Below are 23,669 nucleotides of genomic sequence, written 5' to 3'. Positions count from 1 at the left end.
CACCTGAGCGACTGAACTGAACTGTTTTTGTTTTTTTCTTTGGGGAGATAAGAGCATTCATTTGAGAATTTTATAAAACTGTTTCAATTATTGGGTAAGCCCATGTCTGCTCTGGCATTCTTGGCTTATTCAAATTTGAGCTCTTCTTTTTCTAACTTATTTCTTCCTACTGCTACTCACATCACCAATCACTGGCCACCATTCACTACTACCCTTAATAAAATACTCTATATTTCATCTTTATCTATCTAATTTATCATCTATCTATTTATCTCTATCTTTGTTCACATAATTGCCCCTGACAGGAATACTCAACCTTTCATGATATTTTGCACAGGCTTAAGAAGTTTGTTTATCAGGTTCAGACCTTGACTCCACCAGTTATAGATGGTGCAATAGTGGGTAAGGCATTCAACTTTTCTAAGTCTCACTTTCCTCAACTGTAATGGGTTGACTTTATTATCTTTTAATTAATTATTTAACTAATTTTATTTTTGGCTGCTCTGGGTCTTCACTGATGCACTTAGGCTTTCTCTAGTTGCTGTGAGCAGGTGCAACTCTCTAGCTGAGGTGCATAATCTTCTCATTGCAGTGCAGTGGCTTCTCCTGTAGCAGAGCATGGGTTCTAGGGCACATAGATTTGTAGCTGAGGCTCATTGGCTTAGCTGACTTGCAGTATGTGGAGTCTTCCTGGACCAGGGATTGAACCCACGTCCCCTGGGTTTAATATAAACTTAAAGTTTAATATAAACTTTGCAGGTTTTGGGGGGCAGGAATAAAATTAAAGTATACTAAGCACCTAATAATAAGTAATACCTCATCCTGTGGTGTAGATTGGGATCGTTAAGAAAGACTTTGAACTGGAGATTTGTTTGTAGGAAATTTATTAGGAGTGTTCTTGGAAACAATACCTTTGGTAGTGAAGGAGGTATGACTGGAGAGGGGAGAGAGAGGTGGCACTATGATACAGTTACAATGAAGATCTCAACCCACTTTATGGAATTCTTTGAAGCTGAGATGGCCTTTAGAATTATCCCAAATTGTGTCAAGGTGCTGGTCCTTTGTGCTGAGCATCAACCAGTCATTGGAGGAGGGCTGATCCTGGAAAGGGAGCATAGTCTTGGATAAGTTGACTCCTTTCATCTGAGGGCAATTTCCAGTAGGTGACAGACTGAGTGATTAATACTGAAGCAGGAAAATATGCATAGCATACCCCAGCATCCATAGAGATAGGATGGCTTAGCTCCACTCTTGGCATAGCTCAGATCCACTTTCTAGGAGAAGCTCCTTCATGATCCTGATAGACATATTTACCTGGAGAAACTTAAAAGAAAAATGTTAGCAAGACAGCTAACAAGATAGCAGTTAGCCATAGCTGCTACTGCTATAGCTGCTATTGAGGCTCCAACAGATATTCATTGTCTCCCATCTCTATCACAGATTTTAAATTTCCCTTGGTTAGTTCATATGCTGGTCGAGGTGACTTACCTTCTGGGCATAACCCAGACTCTCATCTCTCAGAGGTCTGATCTCAAGGTCACCATGCCTTTCTCGGTCTGTGCTGCTTCACTTCTCCATTTACTGTCAGTATTGGTGAGGAAGTATCAAGAAACACTGAGGTAAATCACATGCGTACCAAACACATTGTTCCTTGCCTCCTTTGTGTAATGGCAAATCTCCCTTCCTTGATAATCAAGGCTAATCATCCCTGCTAGCATAGTCATCTCTTTCCTTGCTCTTAACAAAGTGACTAGAAAGCAGACATGGCTTAAAGTTTAATATAATGTTCCCCACTGAAAGCATTTCCTTCTGGGAATCAACATCTCTAAACAGGCAAGTAGGGGAAGTACAAATTCCTCAAGTCAATGGGAATTATGGTAGTGGCACCACTCATTTATACTTCCTGGGTCCTGGACTCAGGTACTCTGTAGATTGAATGTATAATTTCTTAGCTGGCCCCTTCACTATATTCTTCCATTATTCTGTCAGGCCAGTTAAGTGGTGCAGCATGAGATACGCCCAATGGATTCAATGGTCTTGTGCCCAGCACAACACTTCCTTTGCTGTAGAGGATTTCTTAGTCTTATGGAGTGTTGTATTGTTAGTATTCCTGTATTAATAGTGAAAGTCTGCACACCCTCTGCTAATGGTGCTAGTTGAAGCCCTTAAGCAAAAAAAGGCAACTCTATACTAAGAATACATGTGGAATATAGGTAGAAGTGGTCCAATATTATCATCAACTTCTCCAAAATTGCTTTACTTGAAGAATTACCATATAGAGGACTCAGTGATGACTGTTTCAGGCATTTGGCAGTGGTGGTAGCTAGATCAGCTTCAGTGAAGGAGAGCTAGCTTGTGCTTTAGATCCAGTGCAAAATTTCCATTCCTCCCATGAGGTTATTCTATTCCTGCATGTATTGTGCAAGAATGGGGGCTTCCAATGACAGGAAGGGTGATGTCAACTATTGAGTAATTTTTTCTATTTTGTTATTTAAGGCCTCTTCTCTGGCAACTGCTGTCATGTGAGAGACATTATGTGATACAAACATCTTCATATTTCATGACCACTCATATTAAGCCATCCATACGGATCAGGAAGACCCTCTAGAGAAGGAAATGGCAATCCACTCCAGTATTCTTGCCAGGATAATGCTATGGACAGAAGAGCCTGATGGGTTACAGAGTATGGGGTCACAATGGCTGAGCAACTGAGCACATATACATTCCTTTTTCCTAAACTTCGCTACCCCTCACCTGCCAATCTTTTCTCTATCAGGATTCAGAAACACCAATCCAATTAATTACAAGGCTGTATACATTCTAACTGAACTAATCATTTTATCCAAAGTGGGTGGCCTGGGGAACAAAATAACTGAATTTAAAGCCAAAAGCTCTTCTTGTTAGGAAAATTTCCTATCTCTGATTTTTTTCAGTAGCTGTCATTCATTGTTGGCCTGTATAAAGTTTTAGTTAATCCATCGAAGAATCCACCTGATGGGAAGCACTGACAAGTCCAAGACCACTGCATATCAAAGATCTTTAGTGACTGGCTCATCTCTGAATCTTCTTCGGGTTTATTTCTAACCTGGAATGCATGTGTCTCAACAAGATCTCCAATATACTTGCCACTTCTGGGTCATTCTGTCTAATTAACATGACATTATCAAGATATTGGACCAACCTGATTTTCTGCAGAATATCTATGTGGTATAGGTTTTTGGATGATCCTTTGACAGGGAGTGAAAGAACCTTGAGGACAAGATAAGACATATATGCCATTGTCTGTCTCAAGTGATTGTGAACTGTTCCTCATATTCCATTCTGCTACAATTAGAAAAGAATGCACTTAATCCAATCAGTGATCATATTCAGTCACCTGAGTCTTTATTAATCTGCTCTAACAAAGTTACTATACCAAGCATGGCAGCTACAAGAGGGGCTAGTACTTGGTTGAGATTTTCAGTTCAGTTCAGTTCAGTCACTCAGTCGTGTCCGACTCTTTGCGATCCCATGAATCGAAGCACGCCAGGCCTCCCTGTCCATCACCATCTCCCAGAGTTCACTCAGACTAACGTCCATTGAGTCAGTGATGCCATCCAGCCATCTCATCCTCTGTCATCCCCTTCTCCTCCTGCTCCCAATCCTTCCCAGCATCAGAGTCTTTTCCAGTGAGTCAACTCTTCACATGAGGTGGCCAAAGTACTGGAGTTTCAGCTTTAGCATCATTCCTTCCAAAGAAATCCCAGGGCTGATCTCCTTCAGAATGGACTGGTTGGATCTCCTTGCAGTCCAAGGGACTCTCAAGAGTCTTCTCCAACACCACAGTTCGAACGCATCAGTTCTTTTGTGCTCAGCTTTCTTCACAGTCCAACTCTCACATCCATACATGACCACTGGAAAAACCATAGCCTTGACTAGACGGAACTTTGTTGGCAAAGTAATGTCTCTGCTTTTGAATATGCTATCTAGGTTGGTCATAACTTTCCTTCCAAGGAGTAAGCGTCTTTTAATTTCATGGCTGCAGTCACCATCTGCAGTGATTTTGGAGCCCCCAAAAATAAAGTCTGACACTGTTTCCACTGTTTCCCCATTTCCCATGAAGTGATGGGACCAAATGCCAGGATCTTAGTTTTCTGCATGTTGAGCTTTAAGCCAACTTTTTCACTCTCCTCTTTCACTTTCATCAAGAGGCTCTTTGGTTCCTCTTCACTTTCTGCCATAGGGGTGGTGTCATCTGCATATCTGAGGTTATTGATATTTCTCCCAGCAAGCTTGATTCCAGCTTGTGTTTCTTCCAGTTGAGCGTTTCTCAAGATGTACTCTGCGCAGAAGTTAAATAAGCGGGGTGACAATAGACAGGCTTGACGTACTCCTTTTCCTATTTGGAACCAGTCTGTTGTTCCATGTCCAGTTCTAACTGTTGCTTCCTGGCTTGCATACAGGTTTCTCAAGAGGCAGGTCAGGTGCTCTGGTATTCCCATCTCTTTCAAAATTTTCCACAGTTTCTTGTGATCCACCCAAAGTCTTTGGCATAGTCAAGAAAGCAGAAATAGATGTTTTTCTGGAACTCTCTTGCTTTTTCCGTGTTGGCAATTTGATCTCTGGTTCCTCTGCCTTTTCTAAAACCAGCTTGAACATCTGGAAGTTCACGGTTCACATACTGCTGAAGCCTGGCTTGGAGAATTTTGAGCATTACCTTACTAGCGTGTGAGATGAGTGCAATTGTGCAGTAGTTTGAGCATTCTTTGGCATTGCCTTTCTTTGGGATTGGAATGAAAACTGACCTTTTCCAGTCCTATGGCCACTGCTGAGTTTTCCAAATTTGCTGGCATATTGAGTGCAGCACTTTCACAGCATCATCTTTCAGGATTGAGATTTTAATAGATTTTCAGGTTGAGATTTTAATAGTCTGTTATTAATCCTCCAGGATCCATGCTTTGCCTTGTGCAGACCTGAGGTTCCAACCATTCAGTTGCAAAAGGTCTAAAGCAAGTATGTCAATAAATATTAGATGCTCTCTTACCTGCCTCACCGACATTGGTACTTACTATAATAACTGTTCCTACCTTGCTTCTATTATTATTTTGGCTCCTATTACCCATGTTGTTATCAGGAAGCACAGTTCCATGGTCACTACCAGAGAGCATTTTAACAATTGCACCAGTACTACAAGTATCACTGATGCTCTCTTTATCATCTTTGATGGAATCTTCAATGTTTACTGGTGATCTAGCACCAAAACTCTATTTGTGAGCCTGAGTAGGTAGATAATATCTCCTCTCTTTCTCTTTCTGCTGAGTTTGACTGTTTTTACCACCTCCTATTACTCTTCTCCAAGCCACCACTATATCCTATTATGGTCCACAGTGGCCCAGCTCCCTCCCTACAGTCCTCCTTGGATCTGCTTCTCCTGATTCACTCCTCTGTAGCATAAATGTCACCTTAACAGACAAGTCATATGTGTTCGTCTTATCTTAAAGACCACTTCCAATTATTCACTATCACCTTACATTGTTACATTTCCAATTATAGCACTATCACTATCTGACATTATATTAGACATATATCTATTTATTGTCTGTATGTTTATCTTCTAGATTGTACTCTGTGTAAGGACAGAGTTTGTTTTATTTCATTCTTTATCTTTAGCGCCTAAAATTGTACCTAATATACAGTAGGCGTGAATACATATTTATCAAATGAATGAATGACTTCTTAGTGTTATCAGATATTGCATTGATGATCTCTGTTGGACATATATGTGAGTTCTAAGTGAACCAATGACAGAAGCCACAGACCTCTATTAAGCTCAGAATTGTCTTCTCTGAGTTAAATTTGGCTTGGATTTTTAAGATGAAAGGCAACATTCTGTTTTCTAAGTGGCCCAATTTCCTTTTGCATTGACATCCATTTTGGAGCCTCTATTGTGCTGTGAACTTTGCTCTTACAGAGTCTATTGTTTGCCTTGCACCAACAAAGAATCCCTTGGAATTAAAACAAAAGGTATTAAAAGAGATACCATATCAATTTTTTTTTTCCCGTTTTCTTTTCTACTCTTGGCATCTAGATTCTCACGTATCCCCATGACCAATCTGATCCGGGGACTATTAGGAATCTTGTTCTTTCCATAATCTCTCTGCTATCTTGCTGGGTGTTAGAGGGAGCAAAAAGGGGCAGACTCACTAAAATTAACTTATTTTTTGTAAATCTTTTGGATAGAATTTTTAGTATGTGATGCATAAGAATCTTAGCCTTTTGTTACTTTGAAATATTTAAGTTATCCAAGTTCAAATAATATTTACATAATTTATTTAGACATAAATCTATGAATTGCAAATCTACCAAAGAAGTTACATCTGTCTGTGTTTCAATATTTATTTAAAGTCTTTTTCTTATATCTCTATGCAACATCTAGAGGATTCCCTAGGAGATTAATGGATAGGAGAGAAAACACTAATGTTTTATGGGTCAACTTCCGAAATATTTAAGTTTTAAAATATCGGCCAAGTCTAGGTGAACACCTCGCTATTTTAATTTTTTTTAATATTTTTGTGTATCTTATTAACAGTGCTTTTCTACTAGAATATAAACTCCCGAAGGGCATGGATTAATTTCTATTTTTTTCGCCCTGCTTTTTAAAAATATCTGGAATAGTTCCTAGCATATGTTAGGTACTTGAAATAAGAATTCCTTGAAAGAATTAAAATCTGGTATTTTTCCTGCTTGTCTGAAATTTCTTTGTTCCAAAGCTTATTTACACCAAACAATAACCCACATAAAATTTTTATTGTTTTCCTTCTGCGTGGAGAAATAACAATACCTTTTAAAATATACTTTTGATTTCATAAGTTTTCACAAAGTGTCTTGCTTTTTCTAATTATGTTTATAGGTTTTTAAGATGTGTCAAATTTTCATCATCTCTGGAAATGCAATCAGATATTGCAGGCAGTGCAGTCAAGCTTCCTAGAAATAATAAATAATTTCACATCTTCAGAATACTTGGTATTAGACCTAGATCTCTCCAATGATTCATTTTCTCCACAATATTTATTGAGTTATAATTTATGTAAACCATGGACCTCACTGGACATTAGGAGGTGTTCCCATTGATTTTATACTCTGGTGGGAAAGACACACATTGAACTAAAGAATTCAACTGGGTTGAAATTTGCAAGAATGATAACTGTGTGCCATGGGAGCAAACATTCACGGGGCTGACCTCTCTGAAGACATGATACTTAATTTGAGATGTAAAGGCTCAGTTGAAGTTAACTAACCTAAAGATAGAACCAAATGTTCCGGTACAGGATGTCACAAGTTTAAAAGTATTGAGGTGATAGGAAACTTGGTAAATTTTCATTTTTGAAAGTGAAATGTATGGTCCAAGCACTGAGAGCAAGGAGCAAAGTATATGATGAGGCCAGAGAGGCTGGCAAGACCCAGACTGTGTGGATTCTTAAAGGATATTTGATTTTGAAATTAGTCTGATAAGTCTTGTTTAAACATGATAACATGCTAGAACTGGTTGGAAAAATTGCTCTAGCTGCAATGTGGAAATGAGTTGAGAATCATCTTGGAATGCAAATTGGACATTTGAAATATTTCAAATGAGAGACAATGGTGACTTTGACTAAGGTGATGTTAATAGTGGACATAATAGTGGACTAAGGTAAAGAACCTGCCTGCAGTGCAGGAGACCCGAGTTTGATCCTTGGGTCAGGAAGATACCCTGGAGAAGGCAATGGCAACCCACTCCAGTATTCTTGCCTGGGAAATCCCATTGAAAGAGGAGCCTCGTAATTTACAGTACGGTCCATGGGGTCCCAAAGAGTCGGACAAGACTGAGCAACTAACACTTACACTTTCACTTTCAAGATGATTTTAATGCCAAGGATGATCGTTTAGTCTCTGCTCCCCTTCCAGAAGGAGAGAACTCACTATCATGTTCTAGATGACTAGAACAGTTCTAGTGACTGTTTCTCCCTTATACTCTTCTAAAAGAATCTGCCCCTTGTCCCAGCACTGAATCATCTGTGGGAAACTGGACTCAAAAGGATCCATCAAAATCTTGTTGGAAGAATTTGAACCATAAAACCTAGAAATGGAAGAAAGATGCTGTAGGGTTCTAGAACGCTAAGGAAAATGGCGATGATAATAGAGTTGTTGCTATGGCAAATCAGAGCCACATGCAAGTTGAAACTGTGGAAGCACAGAAACCAGGAATTTCTGAGGATCAATTCATTCTGCAGAGAGAAGAATGTAGCAGGTTTAAGAGAAAAAGAGAAAGATGAGTCTGTGTGATTCCCAAGAGGAAGAGACAGGGAGAGGAGATTTCTAGGAAGCTTGACCGCACTGCCTACAGTTGCATTCTGTAAGTGTCTCCTTATTCTTTTTTTTTCCGTCTCAATAATCTATTTAAAAATTATTCTAGAGTAATATTTTGTTAGGAGTTTCCCAAGTGGCTCAGTAGTAAGGAATCTGCCCGCCAACGCAGGAGACATAGGAAATGTAGGTTTGATCTCTGGGTCAGGAAGATGCCCTGGAGGAGGAAATGGCAAACACTCTCGCATTCTTGCCTGAAAAATCCCATGGACAGAGGAGCCTTGTGGGTTACAGTCCACATGGTTGAAGAGTCAAACACGACTGAATGACTGAGAACAAGATTTTGTTAATTGCAGTCATTTGATGCTTGTCTCAGATATTTTCATAAAGAAGATTTTCATTTTTAACAGATCCGTTGGATAGTTTTCTTCTATACATAGAGCTGCATCTTTCTTTCTGTAACATGGAGTTCTTGGGAACCATGCTGAATAAGTCTAATTCCTCTTGCTATAACCCTGTCCACTGAAGATCATGAGGGTGTCTCATCTGAAAGATTTCTCAACATAAAACATCTGTAGTTACTTTCATTGTCTTAATGTGATTTGATTTTCAGACCTCTCTCCTATTCTGCTTATTTAACTAATATGCAGAGTACATCATGAGAAACGCTGGGCTGGATAAAGCACAAGCTGGGAATCAAGATTGCTGGGAGAAATATCAATAACCTCAGATATGCAGATAACACTACCCTTATGGCAGAAAGTGAAGAAGAACTAAAGAGCCTCTTGATGAAAGTGAAAGAGTGAAAAAGTTGGCTTAAAGCTCAACATTCAGAAAACTAAGATCATGGCATCTGATCCCATCACTTCATGGCAAATAGATGGGGAAACAGTGGAAACAGTGGCATACTTTACTTTTGGGGCTCCAAAACACTGCAGATGGTGGCTGCAGCCATGAAATTAACAGACGCCTGCTCCTTGGAAGAAAAGCTATGACCAACCTAGATAGCATGTTAAGTAACAGAGACATTACTTTGCCACAGAGGTCCGTCTAGTCAAAGTGGTTTTTCCAGTGGTCATGTATGGATGTGAGAGTTGGACTATAAAGAAAGCTAAGTGCCGAAGAATTGATACTTTTGAACCGTGGTGTTGGAGAAGACTCTTGAGAGTCCCTTGGACTGCAAAGAGATCCAACCAGTCCATCCTAAAGGAGATCAGTCCTGAATGTTCATTGGAAGGACTGATGCTGAAGCTGAAACTCCAATACTTTGGCCACCTGATATGAAGAGCTAACTCATTTGAAAAGACCCTGATGCTGGGAAAAATTGAAGGTGGGAGGCAAAGGGGCCAACAGAGGATGAGATGGTTGAATGGCATCACTGACTCAATGGACATGAGTTTGAATAAGCTCCGGGAGTTGGTGATGGACGGGGAGGCCTGGCATGCTGCAGTTCATGGGGTCACAAAGAGTCAGACATGACTGAGCTACTGAACTGAACTGAACTCCTATTCTGTCATGCTTATCTGAATACCTTATGATTTGTCAATCATTTTAGAATAAGGAGTCCAGAATTAAATGAAAGGCTTTGTGTATCATTTATTTGACAAGCTCAGAGTAGCATTAGACTATCACAATCCACTGTAACTTTGCAGTTAACTAAAAGCTCCTTTCAGAAAATGTCTGTATCTGAGATTTTTTAAAACATAAATAAACATCTAGAAAAAATACTGAAAAAAACAATTCCTTTGGATTAAGGCACTGTCAACTGATCACCTAAAAAAGCTTTCTACAACATTAAATTGTCACCAGCTACTCAAGCCTTAGCTTATATTCTTTCCAATGGGTCAATTGATAGTTCCCTGTTGAAATGAACTGTAAAACATACAGATTGAGAGAGAAAAGGGGAGTTCTGAGCCAGAATCCAGGCAACACTTCATGGAAGTTGAAAGTTGGGTGGGGATAAGCTTCTAAGTCAATGAGAACACTAGGTGGATTGGGTGGACATGAAAGAGGGATCAGCCTAAGTAAGGACAACAAATGAGAGGTGGAAAGATTTATAAGCATTTCAGTTCTAGGTAGCAGTTCTCTGCTAAACAAGGCACTCTCCAAGGCTTTCTTGAGATAGCTGCTTTTTTAAAAGTCTGGAGACAGGTGAGTAAAGGGTATGCAATTTCTGTACTTTGGTCATGGGGGATTGCCCATAACCAATGAGAATGATAAATGTAACAAAACTGTTTACAGTGCCAGTGACTGGATGTAGCTATATTGGTCTCTACAGCCAGGCCTCACAAACTGGTATACAGATTAGATGATAGGTTACTATCTGACTCCACTGATCCTTATGGAGGAGAGTCAATGACCGATTGTTAAATTTCATTTTCTTTGTGTTTGTGGGTGTGTCCATGGGGGAAACAGGCAAATTTTGTGAGAAGGCTTTTTCCATAGTTACAGATGACTCCAGAGGCAATGCCAGGAATAGACACCGTTTTTCATACATACTTCAATTTCCAGCCCTGCCGAGCCCTCCCAATTGCAAACTGATCTGCTGTGCACTGGCAGTCTGTCCGTGTGCACTAAGGGACATGCAAGCATGCCGCACTTTCTGCAATGAGGTATTATAGTGTCTGCATCTGACAAAGGTTGGCTCAGCAGTAGTAGAGCTGCCAGTCTGTGGCTGAAGCTGAAGAAGGCAGGGTTTCTCACTATCTTTCTGGATTGGATATGCTTATGTGGATAAGTGCTTTGTCAGAATAAGTGATGGAAGTAAAATTTCTTATACCTTCTGAGATCTGTCTTGGAGACGCTCTCTGTAGCTGAAGGTTTCATTTAGCTTTCATAAGGTTACAATGCTTAATCTCAGTAGGGTTATCAGTTCTGTCATGTATTATAAACCCTCCAATCAAGGCAGTGGGAAACAGTGTCTCTATTTAATACCCGGAGAAATGGTGGAAGTCAGCGATTGATACCAACACAATGATGGGAAAAAGTGTCCAGAGGTGCTACTCACATAATCTCATTTTACAACATCTTGAAAATTCAATAGAAAGGACTCCACTAACAATACCATTACACACCACTGATTATTGTTCTCAAATGTTCCTAAAGCTCTGAAAGCATAACCTAACAATAAAAATGTGCTATAAATACATCCCAACAATGTACTTAAGTCTATTTTCCCTTTTAAAAACAAAAGCACGCAGTGTTAGTCACAAGTCATATAATTTCACTTAAGTAATTTCTTGACTAAAAGTGTGTTATCATTTCTTAAACATTGTATAAATATAAATAAATAAGCTATTCCTTGACTCTGAAAGTGTTTCCTAATAATTTAGGGAAAAGTGGGGCATGTTGCACCTTGGGTTAACTACTTAACATGTGATCTTTTTTGCAAGACCCATCTTGTTTATCATGAGCTCTATGTTATTTGCAAAGGTGTTTGGGAAAAAAAATAAAAATTTCCTTGCAAAGAAAGCACAAAACTTAAGTTTTCAAATTTCCTGCTATAAATGTGTCAGTGATTCTTGTTTTTATCTTTTGCCATTAAGACTTTTTGAATAAGTGTGTTTTTCAAAAGGGTTAAAATTGTAGGAAGTTACTGCTATATCCTGTCTAAAAAACAAACAAACAGCTGAGAAACATACATCCAAAGTATGCTCCACTTCTTGAAAAAAGATTTTAAACTAGTTTAGAAAAATGTATTTCTTGTTTCCTGTTTGTGCTTATACCATGGAATGAGGGAACACAAATCTACATTATTGAGAAAAAAAGGTCATTATTTCCCTAAGAATATTATATTATTTTATTTTGTAATAGAAGGAACTTATAAATAAACATTTCTTTTACAAATAAATATTTTTGAATTGATAACTTACATTATGTAACAATGTTAATTTTTTACTTTAACAAGTTTCAGTTTAAATTATTTTAATACTATTGACAACACAGAAAAGTAAAGTTAAAACTATACTTAAGATGATTTTCAAAACCACTGGACTAGTCTGTATGCTTTAAAAAATTCATATTTATATCCACACTCATTTTTAAAGTGACATGGAATTCCTTTTGTTGACTTTAAAGTGCAATGCAAACTAAAATTTATCAGTAATTTTAAAATGAAATCTACATATATTATTTTAATAATTCCCGAGATATTTAATAGTATTATGTTGTATTAATTTGTCAGGGATTATTAAATATGGTATACTATTAAAGTATTACTGGAATATTAAAATTTTAAAGATATTACTAGAATATCTTTTTCATAGTTTGACTATCAAGACAAACTTCCAAAACCTGTCTTTTATTAAAAATCTGCAATATTGCTACCTTAAAATTCTTTTGAAAATGATTATTTTAGGTTATATTCTTAAATGGCCATTTTATGTATTCAATCATATTTGTTTACCATTTTTATAAACAACATTTATTGGGGAATTACAAGAAGCACCAGAAGAGAAAGTTTTCACTCCCTCAAACATAGTAAAATGATCAAACGTTTGGAATAGAGGCAAATTATAAAAATGTGTCTTAACTGAGACGCTTTGCCCTAAGGAACCAAGCATTTGCGTTTGATGATTCTTCCATAAACCTGAGTTTATTTTAAAAAATTGATCCTTTTAATGTAAGAAAGTTGATGGAGAAAGAATTCCACTTACGAGTTTTTCCACTAAACACTATAAAACGCCATCATAGCACCTTGCATTTTTGGCATCTGCAGTTGAACTGCGGAGTTCAACTGCAGATGCCAGATCTTATTTTGAAAAATGGTGTTGTGTCTATAGGATGCAAATGATCTGGATGAAAGTTCAAATCAAATAGAAAAGCCTACTTGGTCCTAGATGCTCTATTTGAGTTGAGCAGTGAGATGCCAAACTTCAATAGAACATAAGTAAAAGAGAGGGAAGAAGGGAAAAGGCAAGAGTAAAAGGAGAAAACAAACAAAGCTAGGTTTGAAGACAGATTCCATTACAGACTTCTTAGTGCTGTTGCACCCATATGACGTTGCCATTCCTCCAAATACAAGGATGGCTGGTCTTTGTATGGAAATGTACCCTGTACGTGATCACCCTCATGGCAATAATCTGACAGTTGATTAATTTTAAAATTTTTCCTTTAGATAGCAAGTGTTTAATCCTTTTTCTTTGCTGACAAAATTGACTGTCATATATCAAAAACAATACTTCTCTGAACTAGCTGTTTGGATATTTTTTAAAAAGATACTAGAATAAAATGTTTTTAACTTGAAAAATATGGGTAGGAAAGGTTTTGAGAGCTCAGTCATCTTTGATGACTCATAATTTGATAAATGCTAGAGACTTTTCTGCTTCCAGATACAATTGTCATAATGCAAAATTATTCTTTTTTGTTTTCCATTATGTTTGTAGTTTCTGTACCTACAGAAACTCTCATTTTACATTGGTTTATAGTAAAACTCTAAAGAATGATGTGTTCATTTTGTTGAACAACAAAGTCAATCTGGAAAGTAAAAGCACCTATGGAGAACCTTTTTACATAAATAGGGGGCTCGTGTGGAACTCAGTCTTACAGATTCTTCATCTTTCTAAGGACAATGGTTCAAAACCAGAGTTAAAATCAGCAGAAAAAGAGAGTTGTAAAGTCAGAAATTCGAAATAATTCATGGATATGCATGGAAATAATGTTTCAAAACTGGAGTCAGGAGCAGCCGCTGGGGGAAATTTTTTTTTTAAGAATCACAGTCAACAACAGTCATATTATTTCAGGTTAGCTCACACCATTGTGTGCATTTACAATGCAACGTTTGTATGCTTCCATTGGTTTGGGAAAGAAAATTTAGAAGTCTTAAAACACACAAACAGCAAATATAAAGAATCCTTTCTAGTTCTGGCAGACAGTATGACTCAGTAGTAAGAAACACCGTTCCACTTGTAGAATATACATGAAAACATGATTCAATACTTTTAAAAGTAAATCCAAACTGCGAGTCTTAAGCCGGAGAGTCCCTCATTCATAAAATATTGCAAGATTAAGACAAGTTATTGTTTTCTGTTATTTCCCTTTGTTTATTTCACAAATGCCCCTCAATACTTACATAGATTTAGGATAAAGTTCACTGGAGATGCTTGACAAATGAATAATCACTCATTATCCAGGTAGGTCATTTATCATTCTAAAACTGAACAATGGCATAGAAGCAAATTATTTATTTTTCCTAATCTCTAGGTTAGAAATGTGAACGCAGTAACAGAAAAAGGAAAGTAATCCAAATTGTTTGAGAATAAATATTCAAGTAAAATAGGATATTCTTCAAAATCTCATTTGGGAAAGTGGTAACTGATAACTATTTAAATGGGACCATTCCTCCTCAATTCATTTAAATTGATTTTTACTTCAGCTCCCTTTTCATGGTAAGAACTATTGTTGTAGCTCCCTGGGCTGACATGAAGATAATACTTACTAACATATTTATGGGATTTGGATATTAGATGAACCTAAATTACCGTGATATCTCAAATAGAATAATGAACTGTATTATTCATTATTTAGGAAATAACTCAGTAATATCATAACCATATATTCTGAAAATTAACTTTTATATTAATATTTTTAAGTTACTTATCCTAAATGTTTTCCTTGAGTAATGGTGATGTTGACCCTGTAATTATTTGGAAAAAAGCATATTGTTCACCTTTAGTAAGCAGGAAATAACTAGCTTCTTATTTCATATAACTCAGTGAAAATTTCCAAATTTGTAAGTCAATTTTTCTTCCTACCAGAGTGTGTGTTTAACCTTGTTAAGCCTGAGGCTTTAAACAGTATATTTTGAGTGTTTTTAAAGATACTGAACAGACTAAAATAATTTATATTATAGAATGCTAAATGAAATCTTTATAAATACTAGTTATCTCTAAGCAAGGTTTAGATTTCTTAACTCACATCATTAGTTAACAATCAAATATTGGCTTAATTTTGTTCTGGATCTATGATCAGGCAGAATTTGAGTCAGAAGTAACTCTTTAAATGCACACCTAAAGCTGCAGTTTTCTTTCTTTTCCTTTTAATTACTAAAGGTATTGTTTCCTGCTTTTTGTTGTTATTAGTTCTGATACCTAAAAAGAACCTCTGTGCAGTGCATTCAGGGCAAAAGCTGAATATCTGATCTGCTCTGTGACTCCCCTTAATCAGCTGTCCCATAATAGTACAATTTAAAACAACACCAACCCCCGCTGCCCCACGAAAGTTGTAGTTCACTTTAAAACCATCATATACCATGTGGCTTGGCAGTCAGAACGTGGTAGGCTGGGGGATATGGAATTTGATCCTGATTTCACTGAGCGCTTTGCTTTTCCATCTTGACCATTTTGTTATTGACTGTATCTGTTAGCCTATTTAGATAAAATGAGTGGGACACAAATGCACTACCTTTACATTGCTCTCCTTTTTTAAAAAAAACACCAGGTCCAGATTGTCTGAAGTCCTAGCGATTTTCCCTCAGTTCTCTCTTTGGCGGTTTATTAAGAAAGTGTGACATGAATGGGCTCTAGAGATGCTGGTTCTCATATGTTTATTCTACGAGAAAACTCACTTCCATTTGCACAGGGCTCAGGAAGAGCAAGGAGGTTCCGTCCCCTTAACTAGCTTTCATGTCTCTGCAGCCACTACTCAGTGCCCTCTGTGGTGAGGCCTCAGGCAGGCTCCGAGAGAAAGTATGCTGTGATCAAATGGAGATGGCAACTCTTGGTTTTGCAAAAAGTAAAAAGTCCACCATCCAGATGAAGCTGCAAAGATCACAAATGACCAACCATGCTTTGCCAAAAATCAGAAAGTGATTTTGAGTTATTTATATGGTAACTTAATCTCTGCCTTGGTATGAGAAAAAGAAATATGTAAAAATAGACAATGTACAAATACATATATAACTTTTAAAAATGAATGTTAATTTTTCTATTTGCACTTCAAAAAAAAAAAAAGGTTGTCAACTGGTGATGACCTTAGCTTGGACTCAGTTCTGCAGTGAGCATGTTTTGAGGCTACAGGTGTCTATAGACAGAAGAGTGAGGGTAGGGTGGCATACTATAAAAATGGTTACTCCATCAAAGCTTAGGTTTCAAAAAGAACATCTGTTTGTCGAAAACAAATGTGAAAGCATTTCAAGGAAGCATCTAAACATTCTAAAGCTAATTAGGATTGGCCACTTTATTCTGTGATATTGAAGACTTCCCTGACTTTATTTTTTTTCTAGTTAGGATTCATATGGGGCAACAATCGATTATCTTGGTCTGAACTTCGGTCTCTTACTTTACTTCCCTAAGGTAAGGAAGAAATAATTCAAATATTCTGATTATATTTAATGCTTAGATAGCTTTCCATTCCAGGTCTGATTACCCTTAAACTGTTGTATTTCTTTTTCCTTAAGGCGTAGCTAATGAATAGTCATTATAAGTTTTAAAAATTATTATATCTGTTTTCCACTGGTGTTCTGAAGCAAAAAAAAGAAAGGCCATTCTTTGCCACCACGGAAGATGTAAATTTTGAAGAGTATTTTTATAAAGTCTCTCACAAGTCTACGGCCACTATTTCTCATCAATAATGTATGTACAGATAAAACAACCCACAAATGTGTCTGATTATTGGGCCATCAATTTCACTCTTACCAACTAAAGTAGTTTGACTTTATTATTTACATGAGTCTTAAAATATGCAGGCCACCGACCACACAAATAAACATGTGCTTTTGGATCGGTAGAAAGCCTGGTGTTTATGAACAGGGTTCTTTGTATTTTTAACAATATCTGGCACATTTAAGCAAAACTCTGTACTGAAACATGGAGCCTGGATAATTGTGTGCCTCATGATCTGTGCTGGGCAGGGGCCCCAACCTCTGCTCTTTAAGCAGACAGGAGTACAAAAATCTGTTATTGCAGTTTGACGTTTTCTTTGCATGATTAGGTCAGTTGGTAAATCTCCACTTTGCAGTTCTTAGAAGCCCAGATTTCCTGTTACAAAGCAATGTGGTTCTGATTACAGCCTTATTGAAGTCCAGACATAGTACCTATGCTCGGCTAGCAGCTCTATTTCTCATTTTCCATGTTAGCACCAGCAGCTTATTGACCCTACCTTCCTCTTCTTAGCTTGCAATGGTTGGGGAGATTGGAAATCCAAGGGGTCATCTTTAGGAAGGTGAACACAGAGTGAGTATTATTCATATTATCAGTTCTGGTAAAAATGTTCTTTTAAGTTTGAGGAGAAAATAAAAATGAATCAAACACAAAGAGAAACTGATTTTCTAGTGCAGAGTTCTGGTTTCATCTGCTTTAATTCTGTCACCACCAAGTTCATTTGGTGAGACCATTATTATATTTCAAAGGAACATTGTCAAAGACTTCTAGGTGTACCATAAGAAGTCCTAATATTACATGGCGAATCTGGTCCATGGCACCATCTTTTTATTATAAGGATGAATTACACAGCTTCTTATATAAATCAATGTAAGCTTCTTTATATGCCTATATAAACCTGAAAGCTCACTGATAAAGCTTCCTAACTTGTCTCCTTCTTTTCATTTGTGCTCTCCTATAATCCATTCCTCACAGAGGAGTCTGAATTTTCTTTAAAAAATGAATACAGGTAAGATCTTTTCTTTCTCCTGTTAAAATCCTCCAATGACTTTTTGTTACATGCTGATCAACATCCAAACTCCTTTTTGTGACATCAAAAAGTTGCCATAATCTAGGCTGTATCATTTTCCTGGCTTCAGTTACTAGTACTTTCTCTTTGTGCACTGTATTTTATTCACAATGACTTTATTCCTGGTTCTAACTTGAAGACTTTCAACTGGTTGTTCCCTCTTTTTGAAATACTCTTTTTCTGTCTCATCACAGTACTGATTTCTCAGCCATCCTTTGGATCTCAACTTACTCATCATGTCACCAACTCAAACAACTCTTCTCAGAGCCACCTTATCTAAAGAACAGCTACTATGGAGGACAGTTTGGAGATTCCTTTAAAAACTAAAAATTAAACTGCTGCTGGTGCTAAGGTGCTTCAGTCGTGTCCGACTCTGTGCGACCCCATAGACAGCAGCCCACCAGGCTCCCCCCGTCCCTGGGATTCTCCAGGCAAGAACTAGCAATCCCATTATTGGGTATATACTCTGAGAAAACCACAAATCAAAGAGACACATATACCACAATGTTCATTGCAGCACTATTTACAATAGCTAGAATATGGAAGCAACCTAGATGTCTATTGACAGATGAATGGATAAAGAAGCTGTGGTACATTAATACAATAGAATATTACTCAACCATTAAAAAGAATGAATGTGAGTCAGTTTTAATGAGATGGATGAACCTAGAGCCTGTTCTACAGAATCAGAAAAAGTGAGTCAGAAAAAGAATAGAAAATGCCGTAAGTTAATGCATATGTATGAAAACTAGAAAAATGGTACTAATGAACTTATTTTCAGGGCGAGAATACAGAGGCAGATGTAGAGAATGGGCTTGTGGACACAAGGGAAGGAGAGGATGGGACGAATTGAGAGAGTAGCATTGACACGTATACAAACTACCATGAGTAAAATGGATAGCAAGTGGGAAACTACTGTGTAACACAGGGAGGGAGCCCAGATTGGCATCCTGTGATGACCTAGAGGGCTGGGATGTGGGGGTAGGGTGTAAGGAGGGGCAGGAGGGTGGGGATATACATACATATGCACTTACGGCTGTTGCACAGTAGAAACCAACACAACGTGGTAACACAATCATCCTCCAATTAAAAAAATAATAACTAAAAAAAAGAATGCTCCTAGGGTTTCTCCTTTAACTACCTTATCTCTTTCAGGATACTCATTATTCTCTAGTATTTTCTAATTGTTTCATTGGCTTATGTGTTTATTTTTGGTCTCCTTATACAGTAATATGTGCTTCCTGAAAAGGGGGACTTTATCTTATTTTTGGTGGGTCACTGCCTGGTCTGGAAGAGTCACTGGATGTTCTTTTTTGTTGGGTGGATGGTTGAATGACCAAATCATTGAATTTATTAATAGTTAAGCCCACTAGCCAGAAAGAGCCCAGGACAGGTCTTAATCTGCTACAGCTACGTGAGGGCCCATTAATTTTCATTCCCTAGATTCTACAGTTACCTTAATTCTTGCCAGAGCCCTACATTCATTTAGTTTCTATTAGTACCTAGAGAGAGAATCCAACACAGGCTAAGTACTTCATGAATGTTAGTGCAATTGGAATCTGATATTTTATTTTAATTAAGTTGAGCAACCTCATACTTGCTGTATAACATATTGCTGCTGCTAGGTCGCCTCAGTCGTGTCCGACTCTGTGCGACCCTATAGACAACAGCCCATCAGGCTTCCCCGTCCCTGGGATTCTACAGGCAAGAACACTGGAATGGGTTGCCATTTCCTTCTCCAATGCATGAAAGTGAAAAGTGAAAGTGAAGATGCTCAGTCATATCCGACTCTTAGTGCCCCATGGACTGCAGCCTACCAGGCTCCTCCGTCCATGGGATTTTCCAGGCAAGAGTACTGGAGTGGGTTGCCATTGCCTTCTCCGGTATAACATATTAACTCTACTAAAAAAGCCAAGTTTCAAAAAAATTGACTGATAACATTCCCCCTATTTTAATGTCAGTGAAGTATCTTGTCATGATCTCCAACATGTAAAGGCTAAGCAAGCTGAGAGATAAAAAGACTAGATGGAGTTTTTATGGGAACATTTTTCAAAGAGGTTTTGTATTTCTATATTACTGTATCTGCTCACATAAAATTTCTTTAAGGAAGTAGCCTTACATCCCCTTTTCCAGAAAAGATTAATGTTAGATGACTCACCCTAACTTGGTGAGCTGATAGGAAAGGAAGTACCCATGTTTCTAATCCCTGACCCCACCCACAGCCCTTCCCTTCATCTCCTATGTCTCTGCCTTGCTGCCCATTCACTGTTGAATGTCTTTGCTCTGTTGGTTCCTTTCAGATTTGTTTTAAAGTTCAAACTTATTTTCTTGTTTTTAACATATTGTTTAAAAGCATGCATAAACAAAAAGCCTGGGTGTGGAAAGAGAACAGTGTTCAGGGAATAGGAAAGAAAAAGGGTAGGGAGAGACTGGTAAGAGTCAGCAGATCCTCCAAAGTTCAAAAAACCTCTTTACCCAAGAGGGTAATGGTCAGGGCATGGTGAAGTAATTCCTTTTCAAAGGTAGCCAGAAGGGAGACTGGAAATGACTAGTGCATTTACTCATCATTGATGGCAAAGCTGTCTGCACTGTGTAGCCCAAACTTCAATGTCCTGCTGCTAAGTCATCCCATGAACCACAGAGTGGAGGGTATTTAAAAGCACTGGCTATTGACACACTTTGATTGGCAGCTAGAGACATTTTCAGATGTGATGGATAAAGCAGACGCACTTACTTTCTTTTCTGATTTTACATCGCCATGATACATTCTTTAGATTTTTCTAAGAAGGAGAAAATACATTTTTAAGAGGGGTGGAGTTGTAACTGACCAAGGAGGGTGACAACAAAACCTGTTCTGATTTTGTAAACGGAAACCATAAAGTACAACAAGCGGGCAGTTATCTCAGGGTGATTCAGACCATTGGTGCTAAGTTGAGGAGGGGGACTCTGAACGGGCCCACTGGGCTTTGCCTTGTACCCACCCTCACAGCCCAACTCTCAATTTCTGCAAGTAAAGGCAGGGAGAAAATTATAAAACTTTGAAAGGCATCTCAGACTTTCTTGTGTTTCTTTTTTCTTTTTTCAATCTGAAAGAGTTCAGGGCAGGGGTAGAAGGAAAATGAGCTTCAAATGGTTAAGGAAACATGTCCGAAGAAAAAAGTGAGCAGTTAGGAAAAAAGGCCCCCTTCATGTTAAAAAAAAAAAAAAAAAAAGCAAAATTGTGGTTCCTAAAGAGTGTAGGGGTGATCCTCCTTCTTCCACTACACCATTCAGCCTCACAGGCTGTACTGAGCCTCTTCGAGCCTGTGTGCCATCTTAAATTGAGGCTAATACTTATCTTGCAGCTTGTCATGAGGTCTAATCTAGTACTAGGTTCATAGCGGGTAGTCAGTAGTCGATAGTTTTAGAAATCAAAAGATAGTTTAAACTGGGAGGAAAATGAAGAATTGCCAGTGGCTTATAGTAGGAAACCTAGTCTTCTTTCCAAATCTGCAGAAAGTGGAAAGTTATCCTTTTATCAGAGATCTTCAGCTACACAGAAGCCAAATTCAGTAAAATCCCTTTCAAAAGATATTCCATTATCTTAATTGTAGGTTGAATATGGATTTCAAAATCAATGAGAATGTGATCATTTAGAACATCCAGAAAAAGATGAAATAGTTTGCATGTCAGGTCACTGACATGGGCTAAGGAAGATTGTGTATTTACAAATTTTATAAGCGACATATAATTGATTTAAAACAAACACAAATGCAGACTCTATAAGAATGTCTATGGGAAAAAGACAGAAATCTGAGCCATTACCCACAGATAATTGTTATTTGGTGTATATCATCCAGACATTCTTCTATGTAGTCATTCACAATTACTTCTTATATGAAATCATGCCCTGCTGTTTTCAATCTTATTTTAAAATATAACAATGGTTTTCAGTATCAATAAATATATATGTGCAGTATTTTTAATGATTTGCAAAGTAGTCTTTTTGTGTGGGTATACCTTAATTTATTTAATCAATTCTCCTTCTGAGACAATTTAAGTTTTTATTTTCCCAATTCTTTTTACTATTACACTCTATGCTTGTATTTGCTTGAATGTTTCTATAGACTCAATTCCTTTCAGCCGAATTGCTAGGTTAGAGAAAATTCATTTTTTTAAAAGTTTTTTATATATATTTCCAAACTGCCCTCAGGAAAGTTGTTCCAACAAATGCCCCTGTGTTTATTAGCGGTTGTTCTCTCTTGCTAACACTGGACGTTACAATTCTTTTAAACCTATGCTTATCTAATAATAAAAAGGTACCCCATTTTAATTTACATTCCTTTGTTTACTGTTAAGCATGGATCATTGTTTACTGACTAGCTGAGAGTCTGCTTTTTGTGAATTGCCCATTCCTGTCCTTTGTCTATTCTTCTACTGGCTCTTAATCTTTTTCCGAGACTGATTCTTAATGTCTCATATATTGGGGCTATTGTTGGTCATTTTGCAAATTCTCAATTTTTAAATTTATTTTGTGAATTCACAGTATTCAAAATTCCAAGTAAAAAGTGGCAAAGTTTGTACGTGCAGAAAAGGACTGGGCACATACAGAAAAAGGGACAGGTCTTGTGCAAACATCCACTGTCTGCCTAGATATTATTAAAGTAGTAGCTAAATTACAACATGAGGAAACAGGATTACACGTAAAAATACAGTTTCTCATAGGTAATGTTTTAAAGGGATGACCATGTTCTAGAACAGGATGCTGGTATCTCCTTCTGAGGGACTTTGTAAATGAGTTACATACCTTTCTGTCAGGCTTGAATAATCCGAAGGGATGGGCTGGATGACTGCTCAAGAGGTCCCTTTGCCCAGAGTGATTACTGTCTTCTATTTCCACACATGAACTTGAGGTTCAGAAAAGCCCTAGCTCAAGGTTCTTTTCAGTAAATTTCAGCAAATGCTATTTATATTGTCCTTCTTAAAGGGTTTTAAAAAATTAAGAAATTCTAAACTGTATTTCTAAGCTTAAGAACAAATAGAAATAGGTCTGTCTTTCGAGTCTTCCTAATAGCAGAGCACATACACAGAAAGTGTGACCGTGAGTCATCTTCGTAAGCTTTAATTTCTTACTGCTCTCTTGTGGCCATTCAAATGAACTGTCCAGATGCCTTTTTTGAAAAACAAATCTTATTAACAGGAAAACTTTTTTGCAACCAGAGTCAACACATTTAGTTTGTGTAGTAAATTTAGTGTCTCTGACAGTTGAACATCAAGGCTAACAAAATCATTTTTTAAATTTTTTTATGAGGTACTTACAGCAATGGGGTTGAATAGGAAAAAGGCTGTTTCTTCTGGTGTTTTTAGTAAAACCAGCCACATTGTTATGCATCTATGAAGTCATCAAAAGGCTGGAGTTTGAAATAGTTTTGGCCATTCTGATGGTAAAATAATGCTGTTCCCAGCTTGTTCCCTTATTGGGATTTTGGGAATATCAGTAGGGTCTAAGATTAGTCATCATAATATAAAACAGTTTCTTTTTAGGGAAAACCAATTCAAATACTGCCTATGCATTATAGCACAAACAAGATAAAACTTAGAAATAAAATCATTCTGGTATATTTAGGTCACAAACAAGATAAAACTTAGAAATAAAATCATTCTGGTATATTTAGGTCACGTTATACGGCCCATGAGTGGAT

General features: G+C 37.5%; 1 long non-coding RNA gene across 1 annotated transcript; it reads right to left on the bottom strand.

The window, feature by feature from the left end:
* Window positions 1-867: 867 nt before the first annotated feature.
* On the bottom strand, window positions 868-23,064 carry LOC120869246. Its single transcript, XR_005722499.1, has 3 exons — window positions 22,775-23,064; window positions 1,214-1,323; window positions 868-1,101 (listed from the first exon to the last, which is right to left on the bottom strand). It is a non-coding gene; the product is annotated as an uncharacterized LOC120869246 (long non-coding RNA).
* Between the last annotated feature and the right edge of the window lie 605 nt (window positions 23,065-23,669).

Source organism: Oryx dammah, unplaced genomic scaffold (genome assembly GCF_014754425.2).
Source record: "Oryx dammah isolate SB20612 unplaced genomic scaffold, SCBI_Odam_1.1 HiC_scaffold_2, whole genome shotgun sequence".
NCBI lineage: Eukaryota > Metazoa > Chordata > Mammalia > Artiodactyla > Bovidae > Oryx > Oryx dammah.
This window is presented reverse-complemented; position numbering and strand designations above follow the sequence as displayed.